This window comes from Anoplophora glabripennis, unplaced genomic scaffold (genome assembly GCF_000390285.2).
Source record: "Anoplophora glabripennis isolate ALB-LARVAE unplaced genomic scaffold, Agla_2.0 scaffold52, whole genome shotgun sequence".
Lineage (NCBI taxonomy): Eukaryota > Metazoa > Arthropoda > Insecta > Coleoptera > Cerambycidae > Anoplophora > Anoplophora glabripennis.
Window position 1 is genome coordinate 896,354 of NW_019416264.1, and position 20,157 is coordinate 916,510.

The following is a 20,157-nucleotide window of genomic DNA, read 5'->3' on the forward strand; positions in this document are numbered from 1 at the left end:
TTCAAATAAATAATCTTGATTAAGATTTTCGTCCAAAAAGTAAGCAACAATTATTTTATGGGATTTTTTATATTTTTGAATATTATCAATCGAAAATTTGGATACTTCTTAGCCCAGTACCTACAGTTTTGTACGAAAACGACTGTATTAGTTGCAATTCGCCAGAAAATTAAATATTTTGATAAGAGTCTGTTTTCAATCATTTTCTCGACCACTTAAACAAAACCACTATCTCCGTCTGGCAATTTATAATTAAACATTGTTTTGAATGGATGAATTTTGTTGTACTCTAAATTTCTCTGACCATGAGATCATCCTAACCTTTTCCAGTTAATAAAAACAATTACTTTGATTACTTTGACATTCACAAGGAAATATCATGGTAGTATTTAAGTTTTAACTTCCACATTCTTGGAAATTATTGAATAGTTTTGAGAAAATCCTACTTAACTATTTTCAATAAATTTAAAATATAAGTTGATTTTTTTAAATTGTTGTCTTGATAAATGCAAAATCGCAGCTTATATTTATTTGGGGACTGTGAATATCATTTTTCTTGTCTAAACTCCGCATTTAAGCATCTGCTGCGTTTTTTAAACAATTTTATTAAATAAAACAAAAACAAAATATAATAGCGCCTTGCTTAGAGAAAATTTTTAAATTTAAACAAATTTTTTAACACCGTCATTTTATCACGTATTTGATTACTGTTCTTTTAATATCTTTTAACTTGTTTCTTCCGAGAGATTCATTAAAATCATCCACAATTGAAAGAACCAAAAATTAAACAGTGTGCAAGAAATAATTCATACTCTTAGGAGAGAAATTTTGCAGAAAATATAGCTACCAGTTTTTCTCGAAGGTGATATTCCGTAAAACTTTATCTATTCCATAACACTCTTCTATCTTTTATAAAATTGAAACTGAAGTTTCATCCCGGTCACTGGTGCATAACACAAGTAATATTTGCAATCTTTGAATACATTTTTGCACTGGCTTGCATTGTAAATTTAGTAGCTAGTTTGTTCTTTGTAACTCTCATATATTTTACGGCTGCAATTTAATTTGCGCGTGGTTGGTAAATATTATTGTTAAAGTAAATAAATGGCATTTTATTACTATTAATTTTAAATGCACATTTGTGTAAAGAACGATAACAATGTATAACCGATATTCACGTATCTACCTACAAATACGTAATATATTCTACAAAACGTTAGGTATAGAACATACCATAAAATTCACTGACGCTTGAAATGGTAAACCTCTCGCAGTTATTTGAGTTATTTAAAGCTCCCTTTGAGTCGCAATATACATGCCAGCAAAGAATTTTATTTATTTTACTGAATACAGTAATGATTTAAAGAGATGACGAAACGCAGACAAGTAGGATTGAGAGGATGTTTAGACAGTTTCCCCTAATACATACTACAGATTATGTTAAAAGGAACAAATATGGTTGCTCGCAATATTAGGTCTGTATTTTGGCGACCGCCTCGTTTTTTTATTTAAATAGACAGCCTCACTTCCGTTGACTTCATTTATATTTTCTAAAAAAAGAAATATTATTTCAGTGCTGTGAAGGTCGTTTTGATAATTACCTTTCGTGGCCTAAAACTTGTTACTATGCGTATAGAATTTTTTTTATAAATATGTAATTGTCTAGAATAAATATCATGGTTATACCTAATTGTCTAGAAAAAGTAAATAAACAAATAAAGGATATGGACAATACATGTCATTACCCTATCTATTGAATTTCTTATCAAATATAATTTCGTATAATTAATTTTATCATTTAAAATATAATAAACAGGTAAGACATCTGAAATTTGACCAACTATATTTTTAAAATACAAGTAAATATAAGAATTATTATTTATATTTATACAAGTTACGTGAAATCAAAGGTTAGGTGTTACAATGCTCAAATAGAAGACAACATTTCTAAATAATAGCCACGTGTTTGTTGTTTGTTTACAGTGTTCAATATCTGCATCTATTAATAATTCAAAAGTTCTGTAATGTCATAAAACGCATCGACCACCTTACCTACACACATTTTCGCATTTGAAATAGGTCAAGCTCACAAAAGCGTTCGTCAGATAAAACAACATAAACAAAAGACACGCTGACATGCCGTATCAATTCCTAATCGACCGAAATTTAGAATTTACGTGCTAACTAAAAAAGTATCAAAACCGCGGTTGTAGGGGCCCAAATTTTTTTATGTTATCTACTCCGTACCATGGCAATTGCTAATGCTGATGAAACCAAGGTCGTTACTAGTAAGTGCTCCCCTCTTTGTATTAATAAAGCAGTCGCAGTTTATGTCAAGTCATTAAAGCTAATAGAAATTCTACTTTAATTTATAACTACATTTGGGGAGCTTCAACTTACCTGCTGGGATGAATATATCTCGTAATATTCCAGCGAATTGTCTTTAAAAGACAAATGTTTAAGTTATTACTTGTCAAAACAAGAATCGTTCTTTAATTTTGAGAAAAATGTAATCAAAAGAATTACCGTAAATTCTAAATTGATTAACTTGATTCAAGATTAGAAATTTATTATGCTAAAGAGTTCATAAAAAGAGCGGGGCATTTTGTACGGGTAGTTTTGAAAAAAGGTACCACATATTCAGGAACTCATAGAACATCAAAAAATAGGAAGATGATTTTAAATTTTAGTCATATCTTTCCAAAAAAAAAAACATCATAATTTGCACATAACATCGTAATTGGGGTACGGGTACGATTTTGAGAAAGCTAAATAGTTATTGACAATGTAAAATTTTGTTTGAAATGTCATTTTCAGATAAACGAACCGACATGTCTAAAGTCAAACAGCTTCTGTTCATTAATATATGGGGTGTCCGTAAACGAAAGAACCAAGTTACCTTATTGTAAATAATTTTGCTTCTTTAAAAAGTTATCGATATTCAATTTTTTTTTATTTCGTTTCAACTAGTAATACCTAATGTATAGCCTAGGTAACTTTTTAAGGAAGGAAGCATTCATTTTCGGACGCTCTACATATTTTATAGCAGAAGCTGGTTGATTTTGGGACAGCGAATTGAGTTTTTCTAAAAAAATTTTCTCGATATCGACAAGAGCAGTATTTTTATGTAAAATGAAATTTTTTAGTGTACTGTATGAAAAATGTATCATATCATATGTCACATCATATATCACATCATATATCATATCGTATATCATATATCACATCATATGTCATATCATATACTTCTATCATCTTATATCTATATCATACCTATATCATATCGTATATCATATCACATATCATATCGTATATATGATATATCACATCATATGCCATCATATACTTCTATCGTCTTATATCTATATCATACCTATATCATATATCACATCATATATCATAGCACATAGGTACTTGTATCATGGTATACCTGTTATATCATATATCATATCATATATCATAATCATATATACAAATTTTTAACGACGTACAAAGTACATCAGATTTTCACACATTACATGGTTTTTTTGAAAAATATATGATTAAAATTTGGTTTAAAAAAATGTATCTCAAAGAAGAAAAAATTGTTTTATATTCTGAGCGCCTGTTTTGTACGTTGATAAAAATATTTGCCCTGTCTTTTAGACAATATACGTTGCAGTAACGTTATTTTGAAAATAATAATCCATACCGAAAGAATTTGAATGCAACGTGTTACATTATTAATATATGGCCAGTCTAAGATTGAGGTACTGCACTATAAATATATTGGCATATTTATTCATGTCTATATGCATATTAAATTTATTACTGCGTCGAACGATCCTTATCTGTTTAATACTCACGTTGTCGTAACATAAACTTGAACTTGGGAATGTAAAAAAATAATTGCATGTGTCGATTATTATCTTTTTAAATGAATGTGTGGACTGGACTTGTACTTTAATTTCGCAAATGAATACATGGCATTTATACTCGTATTTCGGTCATATTTTTCTGTTTTACAAAGACAATAAGTATTCAGTACATAGTTCCCGTAATCATATGTAATACAGTAAATATGCAAACTGATAGCTATTATAAATTTTATGTCACTTATTATTATACTGATAAAATTGTTTCAACATTTCTATCCTATTGTATTTATGTCGTACGTAATAAGATAAAAATATTTTGTAAAATCATGTTTATGATATGATATGACCTTTTAAATTTCTAATGATGTACTCGCATATACAAGACATTCCTTTTTCCTGATTTAGCTGCCTTAATTTTTCTGTATTATTGAAACAAATTGAAACATTCTCTCTACAAGACGATCATTTTTTGATTTAACGCAACAGTTACTCCATTTCAATCGACAAAGCCTTGCTTTTTTGAAAACTGAAGGTCTCAAATTTACGAACGAAAATCAGTAAACAACGCGAATTTTCGGAATGACTTGTCAACAGACTTATATCGTTTAAAATGCACATACATTGCTTGGCAGGCAGCTGTTCGATGAAGAGTCCGTTACGGTTTTCTGTGTACAAGGTGTGTCATTTATAAGAGGATTATCCCATTTGCTATCTCGAACTGCTAAGCTCAACGAGAACAAAAAAATCAGATGCCGTTATAGATAGTCGCTATGATATACTTATTTATTAGGTGCATATCGCTGAGAATTAATAAAATATGTATATTTAATTAAGGAACTGTGGGTCTAGATTATAAAGGTTAAATGACTTTAAAAAAATTATCTTTTAACACTAATTACAAATAAAACTAACTAGCTTCATTATTTTTGTAGGAGTTTAATGGACAATGGACACTTTGCAACTAAAAATTATAAAACTAATTTGGTTTTTCATATATCAAACAGATAGTTGGCCATTTCAGTTTTTAATTTTATATAGACCAAATTTCATATATTTAATTATTATATCTTTTTTTTCATATATTTGTATTTGGCAATTATTTTTTTGAAGTTGGGATCGCAAAATTTTCAATATACGTAGATAATTACAGAGAAATTAATGCTAAGCATTAACAAAATCAAAATTTGCCGCATTATTTTTTGTTTAATTTTCTCCTGTTTTTAGAAAAGCATTTTAAAATGCACATTTAACAACATGATCTCAAAAAATTCTCTTAGACTATAATGATTCTGGTGCTAGAATATGTTTCTATTTTCTTTTATCAATGAAGCCGCTTAAAGAAAAACCGACTATGCGGCTCTAAGTACGTACAGGGTCGGAAAGTCCCCATGGTTCATCGGCCGTTACGTGAGAGCGATAAAGTAAGTCATAGAAATCCGTGCGATAGAGAAAGATGGCTATAATGAAGGCGTCTATTAGTCACCGCCCATTTAAGATCCACTTCTTATTTGTGGAAGGGCGAAATGGGCGGTGACTATTAAACACCTTCATTATAGCCAACTTTCTTTATCGCACGGATTTCTATCACTTACTTTATCGCTCTCACGTAACGGCCGATGAACCATGGGGACTTTCCGACCCTGTATAATATGATCCATCGATTTGATTAGCAGTTTAATTAAATAAATAAATTATGAATTAATTAATTGATTGATTAATTAAATTTTTGATGAGCACTGTTGTTGGGGCCAATTAGAAATTTAAAATGATGCAATGTAGCCCACAGTTGGCAGCACTGTCAGATGGCTCCCTCTGGAGACAGACAAATGTAAAGTAAAAGCGCTCATGTTGAGCAGTACATATTAAACCTTCGAAGAAGGAAGTTGTATGTTTTCTCATCTCCAATACAAGTTTACCAATTACAAGTTCTATCATTTCAATCACTAGGCTATCCCAAAAGTACGATAAATACAGTCCACTTATACATAACCCTATAACATTGAGTTCAGCAACAAGTGTGTCAACAACTGTAATTATTTGTCAATTTTCATACACTGCCCAGTCCATTATCTAAAAATATTTATTACCTTCGTCTATAACGACCCTGGCAGATCTTGAGGTGGAACCCTTTCGTTTCTAGGTCCTGGGGTTTCAGAGATTTTCTAGTTTTCAACAATAACGAAGCTACTTACAATTAGAGAACAACTAACCATCCAGCGTGCTCAGTGGCCCCAAAAAAGTATAGTCCCACTGTTAGATGGGTACTTTAAATCTAGAGAGACTAGATGGGCACTTAATGAAAAACATACTTTATATGTGGTCTGCGGTATCAAGTACGTTCGGTATCGATAGCGTTTCAATTTTTTCACATTCTGAAAATATTCGATTCAATCACTTATTGCCACCGGCGCCTCCGGCAAAATTTCGAAAAAGTAATTATGTCACTGCACCTCCGGCAAAATATAAAACATTTTAATTTTTCACTAAACTTTCGATAAACACAGACGAATTCCAATGCAGCATCTGTACGTTGATATAATGTAATGTAATGCCTAGGTATAAGGAACATACATCTTCGAATGTTGCTCACTTGGTAGTTCCTTTTAAAAAATCCATCTCAAAACAGATAATTTAACATAGGGGCGTTATTAATTGACGTCTCCTCGAAATACTGCTATTCAGTCCTAGATTAGCATGCAACATTTTGGTGATTATTTTGATCTCATGGTTTAAAATAGTTTGTTCAGAGGTATCCCAAATTAAGGATTATAGAAGACGAAATATTGCAATATACACTGAAAGAAATGCGTTTTATTCTTTATTAAAAATCTATATACCATTATAAGACCATTGTATACTATATGTGACAGTTAAACAGGTGAATATTGGATATAAAACGCGTATTGCTAGCACAGTTGTATGGTGACTATAAACCTTATTCTTTATTAAATTATTGTATAACTAGTAGGTATACAACGTTTTTTATACCCTTTGCGAAATAATAGCAATAACTGTTATTAAAGTGTTCCATATCGTTATTAGAACATCTAGTACTGGTTATAAGTTTTATAATAATAAATGTATTAAACTGTTGTATGAGTTAAAAACATGTCATTAAGTTTTCAGAAATTTTATTGGATAACTGTAATTACAAGCTAAGGTTCTAATGTAAACATACATAAAACATACTTTTAAGCACTAAAAATGATGACAAATCGCTCCCAAAACTGTCCAGTTTATTTTCTTAGCAACGATGCACCCGTATTTTCTTGTATTACATGAGAATTTGCACTATAACTCTTCCACCTTAAGAATGAAGCATCCCCAGAAAGGTTGAGCTTCTTTCCATATAATTTTATTTCCTCTGGTTGATTGACTTTATACCCATGCTTTTCTTTGTCACCGTTAACCTTCTATTCCTCCATCTTATGTAAAACTTAACATCAGCGATTTCTAATAGAACCTACAAAATAATAATTTTTAAGATTTAGACAAGATTTACATTTGAAAAAACAAAACAATTAGAAGCCATAAAACAGTTAGATACTTACATAATAATTTTCCATTTCACACAACGCGATATGATCATGTATCCCACAAAATATGTGCATATACTGTCCATTTTCATCAAACTAGACGTTGTGTAAGTCGATGCACAGCGGACTGTCGGAAATTTTACGATTGTTGTATTTTCTCTTCTTGAGTAAAAATAATAAAGACGTTGTGGTTTTGTGTGTTTATTTTGACAATGATTGAACATCTATGGACAATAAAAGTGGACTGTATAACATATCTGAGTACCGTTCTGCTTCATGCATAGCATGCTCCTGAAATCTTAGAAGAGAAGGGATGAGCTCGTGCGGCGAACCCTAAATCAGCGGCTGGAATAGCCAGGTTTCTTATTGAGTCGGCGCACTTCGCTCTCGGGTCTGACATATGATTATTATTACAAGACTATGAATATAACTTAACAACGATCATAACCGATTATGCACCGAGAGGTGACGATCACTTAACCATTATAAGATGTGTTTTACACGTTAAAAACGGAAACATATTCAGTATAAGAACGAATAATTCTGTTAATACAATTGTTTATACAAATTCGGATACTGGTCTTTATACAACAAATCTTCCCTACTATACAATTGGAATATAAAGCCTATAACACCTAATAATGTATAAGTAATTCATTATAACCTTTATTTCATAGATGCATAAGGTGTATTAAGCACCTTCCAGTTAAACTGATTGAATAATGAGTATGGAGATGTTTACTTTTTTTTAATAAAAGTTGTATATTGGTTATAAAAGTTTTAATATGCGCTATACACATTATTCTAGATAAACAGTTTAATAAGCCCATTTCTTTCAGTATATCAATTAATATATTAGATACCTATAATTGTTTCATAGTTCTTTGTTCCAAAGATATAAAAGAGTCACGGTATGAAGATATATGCTTAGTCTTAAAATGCTTAGTACACCTGTAAGATATACAAAATTTTATGCACGGCAGTGCATATCCAAAATTTTGCAAAATCATAATCAAACCTAGCATTTATAAAGCGCACTCTGTACATAAATGGTTGTCGCTCGTATACAGTCTGCTTTCATTCACATCGTTTGGCTGAATAGGGAGGAGGTCCAACAATTCGTGTCACCTTTGACCCCCGACTGATTTGAATACGTATTCGGCAATTGTTTTCGTTAACCTAACGCGAACATACCAATTCGCTGGGCGGAATTACTATGGTTCTATTATTAGGAGAATGACTTTATGCTCGATCAGATGTAACGCGAATCTAATATTAAATATTATGAAGAGGTGGTTTCATGGGTGTATACTTATAAAATAGTCAAAATGACTAATTTAATCAATCAATTAATTAATATAAATTATACAGTTATTCAAGTGCTTAACACAAGATATCTTAAAATTGGAGTCCGTGATTTTTAAAAAAAATTATTAAATTGAATATTTCCTTAAGTTTTAGCACAAGGGTCAGCAACTGGCGGACCGCGGTCCAGATCCGGACCGCGGAAGGTAAAATACTGGACCGCCAAAAATTCTTTGAAAGTATAAATTACTCAAATAAATTATTTAAAAAATGTTTTTTACGTTTAAGTGCCAATCTTATCATTTTTTCTAGTATTTTACAATTGTGAGAGTATTTTGAGTTCTTAATTAGTAAGCAGATTAAATATGAGTCCAAATTAAAATAAAACCGCGTTTGGACAGCGTTAAAAATTTTCAAAAGTATCCGGACCCCACCTAAAATTACTTGCCGACCCCTGTTTTAGCAAGTCTGTATTTATACAGACTTGCTAAAATTAATCCCAGCCCACTTTTTTTGTATTATATTTTAGTATTCACACTTTTGCCCAATGAATCAAATTTTTTGGAATTCAATATTTTTCATTTCTGTCATTATGATGAAATTTTGACAATTTCGTGCCACTCTGGTTATTGACTAGCAAACTTTTTACGATTTCCCTACTCTTCCCTCTCGCCCCTTGGAACGCCTCTGTTGCACGATTGCATTCCTCTATTATTCCCCGAGTGTTTTTCTGGTTGCATGCTCTACTTCTCTATTCCTGCCTGGTCGTTTCCAATACGAATTCGTTCCGCACATCCACTTATTTCTCTCACAGCTAACACATTAAATATGACAAAATATTCCATCCTGTAGAGGACAAAGGCTTGCGGTCATCCACTGACAGACTACGCGTAATAAAATAGCAAACGAACATAAACACTACTGCCCTCGAGGACTGCACATTACGCGTTGAATACAAATCAAGTCGCAACAAAAAAACTTGTTAAATCACGGAATTCATAAAAAGCCCAATGGACGATATGATTGGACGTTGTTTGCTCTTTGTCGGTGCGACGAGCCTACTTAGACATGTTTTGCGTACGCAAGAGGAGAAATTAAATGTGTATTCCTTGAAACGTGAACGAACCTTAGAGAAACCATATGGTTTTCACCAACTTACGGGGTGGGTCGGAGTTAGAATGGTAAAAAGAAACGTATTCGTAAAAATGATTAGATAATCTATGTAAAAGTAGGATTATGCTAGGATTAGCTATTCATATACAGTATGTGCCATTTAACACTCCCGCTGCCAATATCTCCGAAATAAAGAAATTTATTTTAGTTCCGGAAACTGGGATTGTTAGGTCCCTCGAATAGCTTCAAATTGTAGTTAGAACTGTTAGTTCAAATCTTTCTGTATAGATGGCGTGGGAGATACTGAAAATTTTTTTTATCCCTGGAACGTGGAAATCCAGTCCATCTGAAAGATCGTTAAATTTTGAGAAATTTTTGTAATATAAAGTTTTTCCCTATATTTACTAGTTTTGGGGATATGTCGACTTCAATATGCAATGTGTGATATAACAGGAAAATCTATTATTTTATCTAAATCACACCAAGACAAAATATTCTTTTAAAATATTGTTATAATGACTTTATTCAAACCACATACTAACCAACAAATAATAAATTATAAAAAAACAAATGATCAACAACAGAAAAAATATTGTACAATGGTAAACTAGTATAGTTAAATTGAAGGACGCAAGCTGATAAACTGTAATTATTGGAAAACTAATATGTGTCATATGTCATTGTTTTATTTTAAACAAATGACATGAACCACCTATGACTGCATTTTTTCCAGCGGTTCGTCTCTGCCCTTTATAATTGTACAATTTTTTTTTGTAGTTAAACATTTGTTTTTTATAAATTATTGTTTGTTAGTTAGTATGTGATGTGAATAAAGCCATTATAACAATATTTTAAACGAATATTTTGTCTGTGTGATTTAAATAAAATAATAGATTTTCCTGTTATATCATGCATTGCATATTGAAGTCGACATATCTCGAAAACGAGTAAATATAGGGAAAAACATTATATTACAAAAATTACTCAAAATTTAACGATCTTTCGGATGGACTTCCACGTTCCAGTGAACACAAAACTTTTTAGTGTCGCCACGCCATCTCTACATAAAGATTTGATATAACAATTCTAACCACAACTTGAAGCTATTTGAGGGACCTAACAACCCGAATTTCCGAAACTAAAATAAATTTCTTCATTTTGGAGATATTGGCAGCGGGAATGTTAAATGGCACACCCTGTATATACAGGGTGTTTATGAAATAACTGCGTTCCTTGAAAAGGGTGATAGAGGGCACGAATATAAGCAACTTTTATTTAGCAATTGATAGTCCAAACAATTATGTTTTAAACTGAAATTTAAACTGAAAAAATGTTCTCATGAAGGTTTATACAAATTTAAAGCCGTCCCTGGTGCTGCAGACAGTTGTACCTTTGATATCGAAGCTGCCGCGCGCCGCAGCTCGAAAGCGCTGATGATGGTTTTGAAGGTTTAAATTTTGTGTTCGAAAATGCTGAAATTTATTCAAATCTCGTTTAAAAGTAACACAAAAATTAAACGAATAAACAAATTACTTACCAACAGACATGCTCCACAAAAAATGTTCAAAGTTGTTTCCATGTGCTAATAAACATGCTTCCAAACGTCGGTAAAAATTCTGTCACCAAAAACACAACACCACACCACACATCCACTGGAAACCGTTGCTGGAACTAAGATCTCTGTACAATGTGAGGATTTGCATTACACCAATAGTGAATGTTGTGAAAATCTATAGTATGCTGTCTCCAGTAAAATAACATTCATCTGTAAAAAGCACCTTGCTTGTAAAATCCGGATCTTATGCTATTTCACGTCGAAACCACTGGCAAAATTCCACACGGGACTGGAAAATCATTGATATTTAATGCCTTAACCCTTTATACATGATAGGTGTGTAGTAATTGTTCTCGTAGTACACGCCACACGGTACTGTTAGATATACCCACTTCTTGACCAATGTCGCGAGTAACAGTGTAACACACAACGCACGTGCACAAGATGCACAGGGTCGGCTTACATTTATAGTTAATTTTCTCGAAAACAGAAGCATTTAGACTTTCAGTTGCTTAGTTATAAGGAAAGCACTTATTTTAGAAACACCCTGTATTTGTAAAATAATAAACCCCTTTAAAATTTTAATTTTAAAAAGCTTCAGAGCGTTGTACATTAAGGATTATTCCTATAAGATTTTGACATTTGTTTGACGTAAAGCCTGGGTGTTCTCCTTCCAGGTAAAGCTAGCCATAAATTACGTTTACGATTCTGCGTATATTCTAAGAATATTCCTCTCTTAATGAGACTGTTTGCTTATAACTCATTTGCATTCATTCGAATCCATAATAAATCAATATTTGCGGCGTTGGTAATGCGGAGACTCCATTAAAATAGCATCTACTTACAAATATTCTCATAATCTTAAACACCAAGTGGTTATCTTCACTTTATGCTGGTATAGAGCGTCTCAAAATTGTAATTTCCTTTCCTTCTGTACATTGAAATACAATAATTTAAATTTGAAGTTATTATTATCGTTGATGAAACTGATTCGCGTTTGAAAGAACTTTTGTTTAATCTCTTTATGATTGTGTTTGAATTATGTGGTGCAAAAGAGAACTATTACCTTTAATTCCGGGAAAAAAATTAAAAATTAAATTATTGGAAATATGAAAAATTATAAATATTAAGCAGCGATATAGTTTGCTGTGTAGAACATTTTTTGCGAAAACAATACGAATAAAAAGTCAAATATGCACAATTTTTAATAGAAAACCTGTTGACAATCGCTGACTTCACCGTGATATTAACGCGTAACATAATTCTCCTATTCTGAATGAGAGATCAACTAGGTATACAGTATTGTCGGTATTACAGGAGACTCAAAAAATACTTATACTGTACTATACTTAAAACTTTTTTCGGTACTTCAAAGAAATTTATAAATAATATGTATATCCACAAAAATGTTATGGTTTCCTTCTTTACTTGTCATTCTTATTCGGCAATGGTTTTCAGCAACACTATCTGTGTCCAATGAAACTCAAGATTCACATCTAATGCATAAACTCATTTTTCAATTGTTCATATGATTTTCAAGACGAGCGTTGTGGTTTGCGATAAACAAATCATTGTGTTAAAGATCATTATGTACTGGTGGGAAAAGAGTTCTTTTTTATTTAAGGCGTATTTGTACAAAACCATAATACATATTTCTTACCTCAAATTTAATGCATTGCAATCTATTTTTAAATTCATTTTTAATAGGCCAAAGTTAGAGGATGTATTTTCTATGAAAATCAGTGAATTGTTAAATTTTGCTATTTATGTACATGTGGGTGGCTAACTGTTAAATTGCTTCATTTTTCACTACCTACTTTTATAATCTTTGATTGGTTAAATTTATTTTTTGAGTAATTTAACAGATTTTCTGTATAAAAAGTGCAATCTAAAATTTGTTATATTATTTAACTTGCTGAAATTAATTCATCAGTCGCTTGTGGCTTTCTTTATTACTATTTTTTTCAACTGCAATCCGCCACAGTACATTATAGTTAAATTTAACCTGTTGTATGAAGCTAAAAGATTAAAGTTATTCTTATTCTAATTAATTTTCTTGATACGTAACCTGGCAAACTCACAATTCGGTGGTGCATATCTTCCATGAGGACAGTGGTTGTCAAAATGTACATGAGTGGATGAATGGATTTAAAAAATAGTTATAATTTTGAAAAACTCTCACTGAACTGTAATTAAAACATATGTAAACATTTTGAGAAATACAAGGTTTTAAAGAAAATATATGCAAAAATGGAAAAGGTTCTATAGCAGGTGACCAAGTAAAGGAATGTCCGCATTATTTTGAAACGTTTTGTACACTATAAAGCACAACAATATACGTTTCAATTTGTAAAGTTCACCCAGCCCACTGAGAATGCGGCGGTTCAGGGGCACAATATGTTAATAAAGTCGACGGAGCTGAAATATTTATGAAGAATACCAGACGCGGGACCGTTTCATAAGTACGGCGCTTATAAAACGCGCCTTATATAATCCGCGGTTTACCGTCAATTTGCCGGAGTAATTGGCCGGAAAGTTCTCGCGCAGAATCGTACTTTGCGGGGTAATTTGTGACGGTAAATGATTTTTATGGTGCTCATCATAAAAGTGTGTCTTTCAATACGCTTTGATGAAGCCAGCTCGACGTGAGCTGACGCTGAAATTGGTCACTTTGTATCTAGTGAACTTTCCCACTTGGGTCTTGTACAGCATTAGGCTTCTCCGAGTCTCTGTCGAAACTCCAGATAAAAACTGTTTTGCACTTCTGTAAAATGTTATGCGCTAGTTTCTGATATTATAGAAAAATAGTTTTTATCCAAGGTATGTCTAAGATATATCGGGAGTTCTTATGTTACTACTTATATATACAAGGTGTTTTCTAAGTAAGCTATAATTTCATAAGGTTATTCCTTGGACCAACCAAGAAACCATTTAAGGGTATAACATTACTGGTTCCCGAGATACAGAATGTTGAAATTAAAAAAATATATCGCATTTATGCATCTCAAGTATCTTGAAGATGTTTGATGTAAAATGAAGAAATGATAATAATTTATTGAAATAAGATTTATCTGAACTATGACATTTTCGGCAAAATACACTAGAGCTAAACAGCTCCTCTTTTTAAAAATGCATTGCAATACATTTATTTTTTTCATAAATCCATAACTTTTCGAAAAAACTTGAAGATAGCAACAAGTTATCAAATGAATGGGCCTTTTAAAAAAAATTTTTAAAAAGAAAAAAAAATTATCGAAAAAAATTTGTTTAAAAAAAAGGTCAACAAAGTTGGATTCCTTAACCTGAAAAAAAAGAAAAAAAAAAAAAAAAAAATTTTTTTTAAAATTTGGAGAGGCGCAAAACTTCAAAAGAGTTTTTTCAAAAAATTGTGTACCAAAGAGCCCTATTAATTTTCATCAGAGAATCGCCCCTTACATTTTTTCGGTGTTATTTAACTAAATAATCTACACCCTGTATAAATCTGTCTACCAGTGACGGAGATGCTGGGGAGACACTGGCAATCCTAGAATTTTAGAGGCACTTAGTATTTAGGAAATTTGAAAAGTAGATTTAATTCCTAATGTTGTTTCTAAAAATAAACATCTTTACCTCAGTTTAGTTTATCACGCAGATGAATGAATTTAAAATATCTCTAAAACTATAATTTTGCCCAGAAAAATAATTATTTATACCGGTCATTCTTCGAAGAATGTGGATATTTTTTTTAGAAATAACATTGAAATTAAATGTACATATCCGGTTTGTAAAATATGTACTCATTGTCAGTGTCGTCAAAATTCTGACTTCCTGTATATGCCCCAATATTACCGCCACTTCACAGATTTATACAAGCAGTTTCAGAAAGACCTCTCGTAAATACAGGGGGGTGATAGTACGACAAAAAATAAGAATTTTTTGTCGTATGAACTGTATGTATATCTCCTCTTGTTTTCGAGATACAGAGCGACAAAATAAAATTTTTTAAATATAATGTTTACGAAAATTTCCAAACGGTACGAAATATTTTTAAGAAATTTGGGATTCAGGGTTTTTAAGAATGCCAAATACGGTGGTCTAATTATTTTTTTTGGATATTTCATAGAGGGCGCTAGTTATGCTACATTCCTATTACATTTTAAGTTCTAATTTTTTTAAGGTTAGGTTTTTTACCATTCGGGCTCCAATTTCTAATGTATATTTTTTTCTAAAAATAATGCACGATGTACTTTTGTTAGAACTTGCTAATGTGGACGAGTTTCGAGAAAAAAGGCTTTTAATTAAACTCTTACAATATTACGGTGTATAAAATAAGTGACTTTTTTCAAAGTAGGCTTATGTCAAAACTTATTGATGGATGTCTTATAAGCAACGCATACATTCTTAGTAATATTTTAAACTCTATTTAACTTTATATCATTTTAGTGATTTTAGTGACTGTAGTTAGTAATGACCAGCGTATTTGGCATCCTTAAAAACCCCGGAATACCAAACAGAACGCTTTGTTTTTCAAGGTATAGGGTGTCGAAATTTAAAAATATATCAAATATATTCAAATTTTTTTAATATATTTGACGTAAATTGATGAAACCTGCGTTAATGACTTGACTAGCTATGGGCAATAATTTACTGAATTAGTTTGTAGATATGAACGAAGTGACGTAGATAGTGACGAAGATTTTGAGGCGCTCTATCAAGAACTCTACAATTTGAAGACACCGAGTCTCTTAGAAATAGGCTAAGTTCATTTATTCCGTTTGGATGCCTAACAAAAATTATGTCTTCTGTTTTAAAAGTTTTTTTTTTAATTCAGAGTAATCAATCGAAAATAACTATTTGTTTGTTCCAATTCGTACAAACGTTTTTAGGAATACAGTTTTAAATATAAGTCACTTATTACATTCAACAAAAATCATTCCTTCCTTAATTTTCTGGGGGATAAGAACCTCTAACGAAATTAGAAATAATATGCCAACAATTTCTTCGACTTCTATTGCTTACAATGTATTTAGAATAATTAGTTTTGGAGTTATTTTCAATTTATTCAACAAGGCTTATTTAAATTTAAAAAATATATCACTCAAAAATGGCTCGTTTTTGAATAAAATAGAAGACATCAGTTTTATTAGAAATACAAACGGAATAATTGTACTTAGTTAATTTCTCTAAATTCTGGGCTTGTTAACGACAGTCTGCTTAGTATCTCTGCCAATTTGTATACCTACACTATGAGTAAGCGTGAATTTATTTTAAGTTTTCACCAGTGAATCTCGAAAACGAAAAGTTTTACAGCCCATGTCTATAATTATTTTCTCTGAACAAGATCTTCAAACCCTGTATATCAATTTTATCGGGTAAAAACAAACATTTTTAAGTACCTATCGTTACTTCGACACCACTATTATTCTTAAAAATAAAGCAAATTTTAATGGGAATTGTGGAGGAATGTACCATCATTTTATATTTTTTTCTCTTTTCCTTACTATGGTTACATTAAATGTTCTTCTGTCTCTTTTTAGTATACGTCTTAATATTACCTCCATATATTGTATTGTATTTGTAAAATTTGCTTTGTAATTCTTATGTCGACCAAATGCTTACTATAGCTATTCAACCATTTATTTCTTCATCTCATCTACTATTTAGTGTTATCATCACACTCGGACACAACTGAACTACCGTACTATCGTTACTGAAACTGAATACTGAAAGTATTCGAATTAAAATTTCAGCAACGTATTTCGTTCTGCTTTCACAAAATGAAATAATAATTTAATTTATTTTATTTCAAACACGCTATTTAAAAATCTATCTAAAGTGCACACTGTATATGCAATAAATTTTTTTATTATGAACGTAATGTATAAACCGTTACATAGGGAAAGCAATGGTAATATGAGAATGTTGAATTAGTTATCTCCCAAAAAGTTTTAAAACATTTTTCACTCAATAAAAATAACGACTTCCATTGATACATCAATTAACTAACCACCCAACAGCAGAAAACCGACAATTTCAGAACATTCAAAGTAACATTTAACCCAACAATCCTGAAAGGAACGGCAATAAACAACGGGTACTTGTGACATCGCTACAAGTATTTACTTATTGTTTACAAATTTATTGCATTGTCAGGCTTACCAACGTAGACGTAAAAGGACATAATTAGTTGAGATTATTCTCATAATAAGCTTTCTATCTGTAAGAGTTGTAAATTACTTGGCAAATATCACATTCGTTGAGGCCGCAGATGTATTTCATGGGACTGTAGAAATGAACGCAAATGTATGCATCTTATGCAAAATAAGCGGCACCGTAATTTCGACGTGATTTATAACATATTCAATTAATGTTGCAAATGTTGCCGTATCATATTTTATGTGTATTAATTAATATAACATTACACGAACCAAACGCACAACCGTGAAATTATGTATATCCTGAAATACGAGGGAATATTTGTACGTTTTCTACACGCCTGACAAGATGAATTTTTACGTCTACTTATAGCCACATACATCTCTGGAGTTGTTTATTGATTTCGATAATTTAATTAAAAACGCATTCCGTTAAATGTAGTTGAAACTGAAATTGATGGAATGTGAATAAATTAATTAAAAATATTGACGTATTGAATCAAGGACATATTAATTCGATGTTAGGTATAGGAGCAAAATATAATTAAATTAATTTACATATGTTTCCGTCAAAAAACAGTGAAGCAGTTTTAATGTGTTTATGTTAAAGAATCACTTTAAATTCTATGGATGCTTCATATAAAAATTTGTAGATGGCATTTAATTGCCAAGATACAACGTTGAATGTAAAAAATTAAACTTAATGTTAGTCATATCTTGGAAACCTACGAAACAATAGTTTTCTAATTTCACTTGATGAATAATATCTGCGATTTCTTTTATCGGATCAGTTTCAGTTCAATTTTTTTTTTCAAGAAAATCTGACTTTCATTCAATGCTACACATTGCGTTATTATCATCGGTTGTAAACGTCAAATGAAAAAATTGTAGCTATTAACTAGAAGTATTTTATGTTGACACTAAATTTTGAAAACACAAGCAATAAACAAAACCAAATGTTTTTTAATAGTACATTCGGTATATTATTTCGTGTTTAAATAAAATGCTTGTTTAGGACAGTGATGTAAGATTTTTTTAGTTTTCGAAATATTTGAAAAAAACCGAAATTTTGGAAATCCGTTTTTGTTTCATTTCAGCCTTGTTTGAGGTGATATTGAAAAAAGAACAACACTTTCTCGTGGCCACTTTTTGCTCTCTATCGAATGGCATAATCAATTTTTGTATGGAACGTTTCGTCTCTCTAGGACCATCATCAACTTAATTTTTTTAAATACGACCCTAGAAATTTTATTACATATTATGTAAGCCTTCATGATCCCCAATACTACTGCTTCAACCCGAACCAGATTCAGACGTTTTGTCTCGGAAAATCCATCTTCAGTGTATTCGTTCCAAATTTATCTATTTTTTTATTTAGATTTCTTTGTTTATTGAATTATCGAAAACTGTAAGTGTCGTTTGACCCTGTGAAATTCATCTAGTTATTTAAACTATTACCACCACACGTTACAATAAACCATTTATTATTATTAACATCACTTGGTCATACATAACTCAATAAGTTGTTACGTCAAAATTGAAACATTACAATTTTAATTTTATTATGACAAATTAATTCTTAAAAATGTATATGAACAATCCAAATGCCACTGAATATTATTTTTTAAAAAATTTCAGTGAATGTTCAACAACATTTTCGTTTTGGCAAAGGTTGAAAATGAAGATTATCCTAATATGATCAGAATTTATTATACCTGTAACTGCAACTGTGAAAGAGCATGTCAGATGTATTTGTATGAATATGCTGAAAAAAATAGATCGGAATTTATTTGAATTTTGAGCACTCGAGAAGCCTAGAAATACCTAACTATGGACACGGGAATAAAACTCTAATAATGTTTTAATGCGTGGTGGTAATGATTTAAATAACTAGATGGATTTCACAAGGTCTAAGGACACTTACAGTGTACGATAATTCAATAAACAAAGAAATCTAAATATAAAATTTAGATAAATTTGGAAATTGACATTGAAGATGAATTTTTCGAGACAAAACGTCTGAATCTGGTTCGGGCTGAGGCAGTACAGTATTGGGGATCATGAAGGCTTGCAAAAAATGTAATAAAATTTCCAGGGTCGTATTTAAAAAAGTGAAGTTGATGATGATCCTGGAGAGACGAAACGTTACTTATAAAAATTGATTTCGCCATTCGATAGAGGGCAAAAAGTGGCTATGAGAAAGTGTTCTTCTTTTTTCAATATCACCTCAAATAATGCTGAAATTAAACAAAAACGGATTTCCAAAATTTCGTTTATTTTTTCAAATATTTCGAAAACTAATCATGTTAGCCTTACCGTTTCCGAGATCCCTGTAGTGAGAAGCAAATTTGTAACAGCCTGTATAAGGTGATCTATCATAAGTTGTTTGTAAAACTTTTTAAAAACACTGTACAAAATTGAACATAATCATATAATATTTTTAGTTGATACCTATAATTTCTTTAATTAACATTTTTTTCTAAACTTAAAAACCAGAAAGTTAGGAGAGATGACATTTACAACCAATAATAGTAATAATAATACACTTTGCAGCAGACACACATAAAATATTGTAATAATAAAAGGGACAAATTTTATTAAACTTTCATACGATGAAAATGAGAAAATCTAAAGTTCTGTCACGATTTTAGGAATAA

The 20,157-nt window shown here is 31.1% G+C and overlaps 1 protein-coding gene across 8 annotated transcripts in view; it reads left to right on the plus strand.

The window, feature by feature from the left end:
* LOC108903388 (tensin-1) overlaps positions 1-20,157 on the plus strand; it is a 627,358-nt gene that overhangs the window by 392,799 nt on the left and 214,402 nt on the right. The window lies entirely within an intron of this gene.